Below are 12,971 nucleotides of genomic sequence, written 5' to 3'. Positions count from 1 at the left end.
CATGCATTTTAAAGGTAAAAAGAGGGGAAAAAAAACAATTTTTCCATTTTAACAACTCGTTTAAAAATAAAAAGTACTACTAGTCTGTAGATTAAAAAAAAACACATTTTGTTTGGTTATTTTTTACCATTTATCACAAAACTTAGATTAGGTTCCTGTCACAAAACTTTGATTATGTTCCTGTCACAATTTACGGTGAGGATATTTGATTCTGAAATAATGCTACAGTGTACTTTTTTTTCTCAGTTCATAGAGAAAAATACAATGTTTAATGGTGAAAATCAATGTTATTGGCTCAAGGAACATATATTCCCTTTCACCTATTAGTGCTGCAGCAGATAGTGCAAGACGTTTGCACAGGAGTAAGCCCAATCATGCCCATCTGTGCGTCTGCTACAAGACATAAATCTACGTCCTTGTGACTTAGATTATGTCACAGAGGACGTAGATATATGATAGTGGTGGATAAATTGGTTAATGCAAGGTGCATTTTTTCTACCTGTTTTGTGTTGTGGCTGAGTACCGTAATTGTTTACAGACATAACAGTATAAAATATAAACTGAAAAATAAATCAAAGCTGCCATAACTTGGATATAGTAAAAATATATGCATGTAACGGGTTACTAATAATGGAAGGCCCCCTATTCAGTAGAAAACCTTCGGCGATACTCTATAACACTGCTACTGCCTACAGATCGCGTCCTAGTGGCTGTAGCTCTGGTGCTTTGAGTCCATCAGGAGAAAAGAGCGATATACTGACTTCTGAAAAGTCAGGGGTCGTCTTATATTCCGGGTGTCATTGATGCCTGGTTACACGCCCTATCCTGTTACCGTCTCACAGATCTCGCTGCTGAGGACTGTAGTGAAGCGGTGCAGGCGCACATGTGCAAGATCTGAGAGGCAGAGATAGAGGTAAATAGGATACAAGGGTGGGCCAGAAGGGTGAAAGAGGCGTGTTTTATGGGCACAGTGCAATCTATTCTTCCATACCGCTCTGATAAACAGGTAGACAAGGAGAGCTGACCAATATACTTAGGGAGAGTTGACCAATCCAACCAGTCAGTCAGTCACCTATATACTGTTATATACTGGGTACCACATACAGTACAGCACCAGTATCTGTTCATACATAGCACCAGTATATGAGTTTCTTTAATTTGTATTTGGTGTGCGTAGGAAGAGGGGTAGTCTTATATGGTGAGTATATCCCAAACTCTTATACACCCAGTCTTCTTATACACCAGAATATACTGTAAGGCTGGTTTCACACCAGGACGTTGCGTTTTAGGGGAAGTTATGGTCGCATAACGTGCCCCTAACGCAACGCCTGGTGCTCCCTTGCTTTGGACGTCAGAGTGAGCCGCGTTGTGCAGCTCACTCTGGCGTCCGTGATGCACACCCTTGGACGCATGCGGCATCACGTGGTCCCGCCGGCCAATCGCCGCACAGAGCGGCCGCTCCAGGAAGTAAACACTGCACGTCACTGAGTGCAGTGAATATTAATTAGCCATGTGCCTGGCCGCTCTCCGCTCCTCCCAAACGTTACTGAGCATGTGCAAACAGTCTAACGCGGCCGCTTACAAAGTACTGCATGCAGTACGTTATATTATGGCGCAGCGTTACACTGTAACGCAACGTGGGCACTGTGAACAGCCCATTGATTTTTCATTGCTGTGCGGTGGGCTGCGTTACAGGCTGCTCTAACGTGTGCCTGTAACGTCCCTGTGTGAAACCAGCCTAAAATGTTCGGTGTCCGTGTCCTTTTTACCTAATATGTGGTGGTACCTCTGGCTATCTAAAATAGAGGTGTGTGTGAGGGGGGGGGGGGAGAGAGAGATCAAAGGTGCCTTATAATTGCAGATGCTTATTTGGATTCCGTGGAATTTAAATTTTTCCACAACACTGAAATCGGTTTTCTGTGGTAATATTGCATTACCGCAACATGGTAATTTTAGCCAAGGTCATAGAACTCAGAAGCATGGGACCAATCTGAGAATGCAGAATTTTTCCTCTATGGCCATACTCGCACACTGAATAACGATATTCCACTCGCTGACCCGATCATGTTTTGCTGGAACCTTATAGTAGACAAAGATACTGGGGGCCTCTGTACTATTCTAGAGGCTTCTCACTGACAAGGAAGTATGGCTTCCAGATATAAACGAGAAACAGCCAGATGCTGTACATGCACCAAACGTACGTCACGCACATCACTTTAGTGGCCAAATACTAACTTACTAGGCACAGCAATCATCAGCAGTGCCACGCTGAACACTTGGTGGACCTTATACACCTGATCATTATATGTGACATCGTTCTGTTATTTAGACAGCAAGGAACAAACCTTTCCAAAAAGATCACAGCTTGCAGCTCTAGATCTTGCCAATGAAGTAACTTCTATACATATATAAACATGCTCTGCCAACAGGGGCTACACAGGACTAGCAGAACATCTGTGCCCAAAATCCTCCTTTAACCTCCTTAGCGGTATGCCCGACACTGTGTCTGGCATACCGCTATCTGCCCTCCTGAGTGCCCCCCGCTGAATAAATGTGCTGTAATACCTGCAAAACCTTCTGCTAGCACTAGGCTAGCTAGTAAATGTGTCCTGCACCCTCCGCTCCCCTGAGATCCCCCGCTGTTTATACATTACCCCCCCTGGATCCAGCTCCGGTCTCTCTATGGGGAGGATCGAATTTGCGCATGACGTCATGTGTGATCCTCCCCATAGTGAAGACCGGAGCTGTTCGGGGAGGGTAACAGTAAAAAAGGGCGCAGGAGGCTAGTGGACAAATCGGGCGCCGCCATTCACTCCCATAATAAATATCGTTTAATGGGCGCCCGATAGGAAAAAAGGGCGCCGGAGAAAAATAACGTTTTAAAAGCGGCGCCCGGAGACTTAATGTTTTATTACTGCTTCTCATGATTACACATTATTTAATGATTTATAAATTTTTTTTAATATTATTTTTAAACGAAAAACAGTACAATATTTTTTTCAAACATTATTTTTAAACGAAAAACAGTACACATTTTTTTTTACATTATTTTTAAACGAAAAAACCGCACAATATGTTTTTGAAACGTTATTAATGCTTATCACAGAGGGGTCTTAGGTTTAGGCACCACCAGGGGGGTCTTAGGTTTAGGCACCACCAGGGGGGTCTTAGGTTTAGGCACCACCAGGGGGGTCTTAGGTTTAGGCACCACCAGGGGGGGTCTTAGGTTTAGGCACCAACAGGGGGGTCTTAGGTTTAGGCACCACCAGGGGGGTCTTAGGTTTAGGCACCACCAGGGGGGTCTTAGGTTTAGGCACCACCAGGGGGGTCTTAGGTTTAGGCACCAATACGGGGGTCTAGGGGTTAGGGGTAGGTACAGGGAGGGTTACTTACTAATTTTTTTTTAAACGTTATTATACGTTTCACTTTTTAAACAGAAGATTAACGTTTTCACAATTGCCAATTTCATGAACATTATTTAATGATTTATAACTTTATAAAACATTATTTTTAAACGAAATATAGTACATTATATTTTTAAACGTTATCCATGTTTATCGTTTAAAACCCCGCGCCCTTTTTTCCCAGCGCCCCTTTTTAACGTACGCGTTCGGGGAGGCTGCGCCGAATGCTGGATCCAGGTGGGGTAATGTATAAACGGGGGAGCGGCGGGGATCGGAGGGTGCAGGACTCATTTACTAGCTAGCCTGGTGCTAGCAGAAGGTTTTGCAGGTATTACAGCACATTCATTCAGCGGGGGGGAAGTTGCATCACCTCCTGAGCGGCGAAACGCTCAGGAGGTTAGAGAGGAACTGTAGTGAAAATAACATTATTATTAAATTACTTATTTTATACAATATTCATTTATCAGAATCATACAGTATTTATTCACCAAGTACAGGGTAGGGTACACATAATTGTTTTCGGCACAAACAGCTCAGAGATGAACATACATAGGGACCTTATGAAATACATAGTTACATAAATAAATCAGAGATGGAGACATGTAGATACATATGGAATACACAGATACATATTGGGGGGGGGGGGGGACATATTACACAGTGGAGATTGCAGTTTGGGTGGATGAGAGGGGTGGGGTTGAGTTTAGGGCCAGGACAGCTTGGGGAAAGAAAGCGTTCCTGTGCCTGTAGGCATTTATCACTTGTGGAGACGTATTTAGTTCCGCCATGTGATCTGCACGGAGAGTTTACTGAGAGTTCTATGCACAGAGGGAGATACTGCTTGCTTGACAGGTGGAAACAGACGTTATTTCCCACAATGCAACGAGGTTCAGAGACAGCAAACTGCAAAGGCCATGACATCCCACTGTGGGAGGGGTTTTACCACAATACCAGCCATACAGCCCCCCCCCCGATTCAGATTTGACATGGGAAAGGGGGTATCAGCTACTGATTGAGATGAAGTTCAATCCTTGGTTGAAGTTCCTCTTTAAAGGAGAACTGTAATGCAAGGTATATGGATGCTGCCATATTTAATTCCAGTTGCCTTGCAGCCCTGCTGATCCTCTGCTTCTAACCCTTTTCCAATCGTGTCTACATCCTGCTTTCATGGAAGCAGACCTAGGGTTAACATCCTGTGTTTACAAATTAGCTGCTCTGCTGAGGCAGCCAGCTGAAACAGCTAAGAGATGAAATTACACTTGTGATTAGTCACAGAGGAGGTGGAATCAGACAGGCTAATTCTCTAAATACAGAGGGTGCATCTCTCTATGTTTTCCTTCTATCCTGTGCAAGCGTTTAGGTCCACTTTAAAGTTCCTCTTTAATTGATCCATTACAAACCCTTTTCCTGTACACAGCAGGGCGGCTGTATTTGTTTAGAGCTCTGTGTGGATCCAGATCTCATAAAAACCATCTCACAACACCCAGAAAAGCCATCTTTGGGTCTTAAACAGAAAATTTCTGGTTTAAGCACGGCCTGCGAATTGCTCTTAAGACCGTTAATCCGTTAGGACATGTTGTTCAATTTACATTTTGTGGCTAAAGAGTTTTGCAATGAAAATCAAACAATTTGCACTGCAATTAACCTCAGTGTCAGTTTACTTTTGGTAGTCAATCTATCGACTGAATTATTTCACTCCTGCTTTTCTGTTTGTGGTGAAGATCTCGGCGCGGGAGGAGGAGGTGGGGGCCACTGCTGGAAGGTCATCGCATACAACTGCAATCAAACATTCCTTATTAACGCTTTGTAAATACCGCTGCTTGCACAAAAGCTTTTTTTTTGTCTTTTGTTCAACTGCGATTCCAGATGATGACCTGTATTTTTGTCCACTTGTTAGGTGCTCGGAGTCCTGCTCACTTTGTTCCTTAAAAGGCAGGTAATTATTTGGAACAAGTGGAGAGTTAAAGAGGAACTCCAGCCTAAACAAACATACTGTCATTAAGTTACATTAGTTATGTTAATTAAAATAGATAGGTAATATAATCTCTTACCCACACTGTTTTAAAAGAACAGGCAAACGTTTGATTTCATGACGGCAGCCATCTTTTTGGTTGACAGGAGGTGACAGGGAGCATGAGACACAGTTCCAACTGTCCTGTGTCCTGAGCACCTCTCCCAGTTGCTAGGCAACGGTTTTTTTCTTTGATGGGTGGAGCTTGGCTAAAAATGCAGCAAAAAAAATGATGCTTTGCTAAGAAAAACAAAGTTCTGATGCTGTGAAACTGTTAAAGAAACACCAAGGGCTTGATTTACTAAGAGGTGCTAACCTACTTAGCAAGTCTAAAGTCTTAAGGAGCGCTAACCAGGGTGCTAAGTAGGTTAGCACCAGTTTTCTCAATCAGATCGTGCGCTAAGTACCGCGCGCAAAGTTTTGCGCGCGCAAAGTCCTATGCGTGCGCTAAGTCCCATAGGCTTTAGTGGGCACTTCGCGCAGAGCGCCCTGCGCTCTGTGCAGTGCGCGCGCAAAACTTTGCACACAGTACTTTGCGCACGATCACTACTTCTCACATTTCAACTGAGTTTAGACGTGCTAAGGGCCAGTGCTAAAGTTAGCACCGTTTTGTAAATCAAGCCCCAAGCCTTTTCAGTTCTGCTGAGTAGATTTTTAGTCTGGAGGTTCACTTTAAGCAGTTGCTCTGGAGCTGTTGTTCGGCCTTGCCTCTCCTTTTCACTGGTGCCGCAGTAGACTAAACACCGACATTTGTTCTTACATTGTTATTGGTGTTACAGTAGAGGATTGCTTGCTATGGGGCTAAAGCCAACAACATCAGGCGTTATTTTAGCAGACTGTCTTTAGAGGCAGGTTAAAGTGAAAACATGAAATGAAGGCACCTGAAAAAAAGGGCGCAGGGATTGCCGCTTGTAAAATATTGCAAAGGTTAGCAATATTGAATTAGTGAATTTTGATAGTAAAATAATGGTAATACTTACTGATATTTTACTATGGCTAAACCTAATCTTACTCTCACACAGAGCCTTTACGTGGTAGTGCCTAACCCTAAGACCCTCCTGGGGGTGCCAAACCCTAAGACCCCCCCCCACCACCGGTGGTGCCCAGTATGCAATGCCCCAATGTAGTTATCCGCAAGCCATTTTTGTACCGCACAAAATGGTCCCTCTTGCCGCTAATCGGGAGCCTCCGGACGCCCAAATTTACCTTCATAGCCGCGACTTGTGGCTTTGCTGAAGTGCGGAAAAAAAGGTAAAATTGGGCACCATGCACCCAAATTTCCATGTTGTGCTGCTAAATGCGGCTTTTATCATAGGCGCCCATGGTGGAGCCGTTTTTTACATAAGGGCTCCTGTGCCCTTTTTTCCTGCTTCGGGTTAAAGTACCCCTGAATCAGGGAAAAAACTATTGAATCAAACCCATGAACAGCCAGATTACCTTATCCGGAGAAGCCTGATGCTGCTTCATTGTCTCCAGGGTCCCTCCCATTCCTCGTGCTCGGTCCTCTTCTGTCCTCAGTGCCCTCAATCGGTGATTAGTAATTCACACAGCAGGGAGGGTGAGTGGCAGCCCAAGTCACAACCCCATCTGACTGGAGATGTCCCTCATACCATATACCCTTTACTGGGCACAGTGGGGAGGGTGAGCAGTGGCCAAGCAGCATCCTCATCTGGCAATTGGCGATCTCCTGCTGGACCACATTCCTCACTACAGAGCATAGCAGGGAGAGTAAGTGGCAAACTAAGCCACACCCCCATATGAGGAGTGGAGATCTCCCTCCAGACCCCCCCCCCCCCCCCCCGATAGGGCAGGAATGGTGAGCGGCGGTCCAAGCAAGTGACAATCAGTTTTAGCAGCACCTTTTGCACCATGTCTTATAAATTTACAGCAATCACGTTGGTAAGGTGCTGCAGAAGAGATATAATCGGCTTGCCGAGCCATACATGTCCTTTTCTATGATGGTAGAGGAGTTACCAAGTGTCTTCCGCAGTGGATTATCTCGGAGAAAAATAAATTATCGATTTCATTAAAATATAGCTGATTGGGCGATTGATTGCCAAATCTTTGAGTGGCTGGTGATAATACTTCTACTTCCAGTCTGTGCACACAGGAATCCCAATCTGCCATTCAGACAAAAGTCCCCTAATCAAATCATGTTTGATCAGGTTTCTCCATAAATGATAGAGTCTTGGTTATCCAGAACTCAACAAAACAGCAGTCTCAACTGTGGTGAAGACCAACTTCCTAGGCTGTTAATTGGCTCTGCTGCGCTTAAAGAAAACCTGTACTGAGAAAAACGGCCCCTGGAGGTACTCACCTCGGGAGGGGGAAGCCTCCGGATCCTATCGATCCCTCGTCCTTCTGCGTCCCACGGGGGTCCCGCTGTGCCCCTCCGAACGTCGGCGATGTAAATATTTACCTTCCCGGCTCCAGCGCAGGCGCAGTATCGGTGCTGCGCTCCGAAGTAGGTGGAAATACCCAATTTCAGTCGGGTCCGTTCTACTGCGCAAGTCTCCGAAAGACGAAACAACGCCCCCGCTGGAGCTTGGAAACGTAAATATAGAACAGGCTGATGGTTTTGTCTGGCCGGCTTTGAAGGGCTGCAGTGAGACCCCTGTGGGACAGAGGAGGATGGGGGATGCCTCATTAGGATCCGGAGGCTTCCCCCTCCCGAGGTGAGTACCCCCCAGGGGCCGTTTTTCTAGTTACAGTGTCTCTTTAAAGGTGGCCAATGGCCATACACTGGTCGATTTGCCATCAGATTCGACCAACAGATAGATCCCTCTCTGATCGAATCTGATCAGAGGGATCGTATGGCTGCCTTACTGCAAACAGATTGTTAACGGATTTCAGCCTGAAACCGTTCACAATCTGTGGTGGTGCTCCCGCCGCCCCCCTCCCCCGCATACATTACCTGCTCCGCCGCCGCGACTCTCCAGGTCTCTGCTGTCTTCTTCTCCGCTCTGGTCTGGTCTCCGGCATGCTTCACTTCTTCCTGCCCGGCAGGAAGTTTAGCCGCTGTGCAGTGGCATCCCCCCACCCTCTTCGATCACCTCCGGCGATATCCGATCAAAGAACGGGATTTCCTGGAGGGCTTTCTCCCGTCGCCAAGGTGACGGGCGGCATGACATCATTGGGAGTCCCGATCTACCCCTCAGCGCTGCCTGGCACCGATTGGCCAGGCACACGGGGTCTGGGGGGGGGGGCGGCGAGCGGAGGACAATCGGCACAGAGCGGCAGCGATCAGAGTGCACACGCAGTTAGCAAAGTGCTAGCTGCGTGTTGCAAAAAAAATTTATGCAAATCGGCCCAGCAGGGCCTGAGAAATCCTCCTGCGTGGCATAGCCCGTGCTCAGCAAGGGCTTACCGCCAGGGAGGTTAAACAGTAGAGCGACCTCTACTGTTTAAACTTCCTGCCGGGCAGGAAGAAGTGAAGCATGCCGGAGACCAGACCAGAGCGGAGAAGACAGCAAGGACCAGGGGACTCGCGCTGGCGGAGCAAGTAATGTATACCCGCTGTATTGCGTCGGTCGTCGGGCAATCGAACGCCGCTATCGACGCACTCCCGACCTGCCGGCGATCGAGAAAAATCTTCTGCACGGACGGGACGGGAACGATTGATTTCAGACGGAAATCGATCGTTCTGTCAGCAGTGTGCGTGGCGATTTCACAGCCGATTCGATCACTGTGTTCATATCGGCGGGAAAATCGTTAGGTGTATGGGCCCCTTAAAGAGGAGATGTCAGCCATACCATCGCAGAAAAAAAACATATATATATATATATATATATAGATTTATATATAGATATATATATATATATATATATAGATATATAGATATATAGATGTATATATATATATAGATATATAGATATATAGATATATATATATATATATAGATATATAGATATATATATATATATAGATATATAGATATATATATAGATATAGATATATAGATATAGATATATATATATAGATATATATATATATAGATATATATATAGATATATATGTAGATAAAAACTTGCTTTACTTACAAAATATATGTATTGCACTGTCCACGTTTTGATTTTAGTGATTTTTTTTTATAGTAAAAAAAAAAAAAAAAGAAAATCCTTCTTAGCATTTCCCATTTTAAAGGGAAGTTTCAGGGAGGGTGGGTAAAAAATAAAAATCAAATTCCACTTACCTGGGGCTTCCTCCAGCCCGTGGCAGGCAGGAGGTGCCCTCGCCGCCGCTCCGCAGGCTCCCGGTGGTCTCCGGTGGCCGACCCGACCTGGCCAGGCCAGCTGCCAGGTCGGGCTCTTCTGCGCTCCAAGGCCCGGAACTTCTGCGTCCCACGCTGGTGCTCTGACGTCATCGGACGTCCTCCGGGCTCTACTGCGCATGCGCAGAACTACTGCGCATGCGCAGTAGAGCCCGGAGGACGTCCGATGACGTCAGGGCGCCGGCGTGGGACGCAGAAGTTCCGGGCCTTGGAGCGCAGAAGAGCCCGACCTGGCAGCAGGCCTGGCCAGGTCGGGTCGGCCACCGGAGACCACCGGGAGCCTGCGGAGCGGCGGCGAGGGCACCTCCTGCCTGCCACGGGCTGGAGGAAGCCCCAGGTAAGTGGAATTTGATTTTTATTTTTTACCCACCCTCCCTGAACCTTTCCTTTAAGTGTGGCTATTTTGAAGCCAATTCTGATGTCATTTCCTCCCTTAGTCTCCTCTGCCTGATTTGCCCGCCCTTCACTATACAAAGCGCATTGTCTCAGCATAAGAAATATTGGCCAATCAGAGAGGAACAGAGGTGTGGCAGGAGAAAACAGGAGGGAAAGAGGCTTCCGCCAATCAGGCTGCATTAGTTAAGTCTGAGGGGAAGTACAGAAGCCAAAAAGGACAACCCAGCATGCCCTGCAACTTCATTTTTTGTGTACCAAATAGTGATGCTCGGATAGTACTTTTTAAAATCCGAATTGACCCCAATCCGGATACCTAGATATCCGGATCCGGCTCGGATATCCGAATCCGGCCTTTTAGATATCCGCGTGAACGCGGATATCCGGTCACAGTATCCGCGGATATCTGGCCTATTCGGATATCTGGATAGAAAAACCGGAAGTGCCCTTTAAATAGCTTTAAAAGGGGTTTTGAGGGTAAATGAGGCATGTATCATCATTATTTTGCAAAGGGAAACACTAATTGATGATGTGGGGACTTCGATTCTCCCCCCCCCCCTCCCCCAAAAAATGACTGTCAATTAACATTAGGCCTAGATTCCAGACAGCTGTCATGCAGCCCACATTGTGTCCAAAGTCCAACCGCACAACTGGGACATGACAGTTTTCAGTCAAGACACCTCCAAAAATTGATGCTGCAATTTTGTTTTGGGTTAAATATAGGTGGTATCAGTGGCCTGTGGCACCCTGTCCTAGCGGTGGGAGCTGCACAGGCAGCAGGAGCAGGGCAATGCAGCAGCAGCAGGTGTAACGTGTGCCAGCCAGGAGCATGACGGACGTGGTACGTGGCACTTGCCAAGTGTCACGTGACAAGTGCAGAGTGACAGACAGCAGAGGAGAAGACACTAACTGGTGCACACTAACACATTAATGAATTAACAATAGTGGAGTGATAGTGAAGGGGTTAATCACTGAGCTTATCACTGTGTACAGCCCTTGGCCCAGCAGCAGCACTGCAGCTGTACAGCACACACTCTAACTGTTACACTATGAGACATCAGTCAAGCTAATTAACGATTACTAGAGAGTAGTGAAGGGGTTAATCAATGAACAGCTTTAGGTTTATAACTGTGTACAGGCAGCCCTTGCTAGGCCACCAGCACTGCAGCATGTCTCTCAGGAAGCATTCAGCAAGCCATAATGATCTGTCTCATCATGGCAGCCCTCCTTATTATACAAGGGGGGCTGGTCAGTGTTCCTTTCTGTGATTGGGTGCCAGGGCTTAGGCTAGGAGGCCTCTGATTGGCTCAATGAGGTCAGATGGGCCTGGCCAGGGTTCCCCTCTGTGATTGGTTGCTAGGGCATCTGCTGGGAGCCCTTTGATTGGCTCCAGGACGTCATCACCTTAGTTACAGTATTTCGGATCCGGATATCCGCGGATATCCGGGTCATGCGTCAAACTATCCGCAGATAGCTATCCGGATATCTATAGCTATCCAGGATCCGGAGTCTGACCCGGATAGCGTAAAAAATGCTCAGATATCCGGGTTACTCGGATATCCGGGATCTAGATGAGCATCACTAGTACCAAATAAGGGTCAGGTAAACTGGGGGAATGATCATTTATCAACAAGAAAAGTAATAAAGATTGTACCTTTTGGGCTGCCTGGTTAGCATCCTTATTACTTGTTTACCAGGCAGTTACTCTTTAAAGCAGTAGGATGAGCCATACTATGCAAGGGGGAAAAAAACACTTATATAAGTAGATAAATACTTGATCTACTTACATAACATGTATTGTACTGTCCACGTTTTGCTTTCAGTGAATTTTATAAAGTAAATAAAGAGAATTCTTTTCCTGGTGGGAACCAGGTCTTTTGCCCACAGTTTGCGGCTAAATACTGTCATTTCTGCCCTTAACTTTTTTCATTTCTCCTCCAATCGCTGAGTCACCTCAGCCTTGCTTGTAAACACAAGTGAGCAGAGGACAAGGTTTCAGATGGGCAGCTAGGCAGGGAATTAAATTGAAGAGGATGAATATATTATAGATAAAAAGAACTCCCAGCATTCAACTCTTTGGCACTGTTTGGCACTAGGGCCAGTGCTCCTAAAGTATGTCATAAGTACAAACCTGCTACTATGAAAGCAGAAAAAGTTTTGCAAGTTTTGAATGCAGGATTAGCATCTTTATCACTTAATACACTCAGACCAGTTGCTGCTGAAATTTGATTTTATGGTGACAATTTCGCTTTACGCTTAAAAGGAAACCTGATACCTTTAAATTGCAAGTATTTATACTTACCTGGGGCTTTCTCCAGCCCCATGTACGCCTTGGGCTCCCTCGCCATCTTCCTGGGCCGCTCCATTCCTCTGCTGGCCGCTGGTTTAATAAGTCACTAGTCCCTAGTTGTGCTTTACTTCTCATGGTCAGCCCACCTGTGCCCCAGTTGTGCTCCTGCGGCTCTGAGCATAATGAACATAATACTCCCAAAAACTGGGGAGGGGGGGTGCAATCATGATAGGGGTACACATGCACAGAAGAGCGTGACTGGGGGTGACTTTACTTGGGCTGACTGGGGGCAACGGAAGGGACCGGGAGGATGAGGCATACATGAGGCTGGAGGAAGCCCCGGTAAGTAAAAATTATTTCAATTTAAATGTCTTCGGTGCGCTTTAAAGACTGGGTTCCATGCAGGGGCATAGCAATAGGGGGTGCAGAGGTTGCGACCGCAGCGGGGCCCGAAGGGCCCTCCCTCAACTACATGGTTAGCTCTCTATTGGTTCCGTGCTCATAATAATCCCTTCTATATATGCTTTGAATAATAGTAATCATTATCAAACTGTTCCCCATCCCCTGCTTGTACCTCAGACACTGTAGTTGCCATTGGCAGGT

General features: G+C 46.3%; 1 protein-coding gene across 7 annotated transcripts in view; it reads right to left on the bottom strand.

Moving 5' to 3' along the window:
- The window catches only part of LOC137535751 (VPS10 domain-containing receptor SorCS1-like), a 1,470,659-nt gene that overhangs the window by 1,267,677 nt on the left and 190,011 nt on the right, over nt 1–12,971 (bottom strand). The window contains exon 1 of one of the 7 annotated variants that reach the window (XM_068257631.1): nt 5,456–5,525. The exons of the other annotated variants lie outside the window; for them this stretch is intronic. The gene's annotated coding sequence lies outside the window, so the exon portion shown is untranslated. Of the gene's footprint in view, nt 1–5,455; nt 5,526–12,971 lie in introns of those variants that run through there. 7 annotated transcript variants of the gene reach the window in all.

This window comes from Hyperolius riggenbachi, chromosome 10, assembly GCF_040937935.1.
Source record: "Hyperolius riggenbachi isolate aHypRig1 chromosome 10, aHypRig1.pri, whole genome shotgun sequence".
Taxonomy (NCBI): Eukaryota; Metazoa; Chordata; class Amphibia; order Anura; family Hyperoliidae; genus Hyperolius; species Hyperolius riggenbachi.
This window is presented reverse-complemented; position numbering and strand designations above follow the sequence as displayed.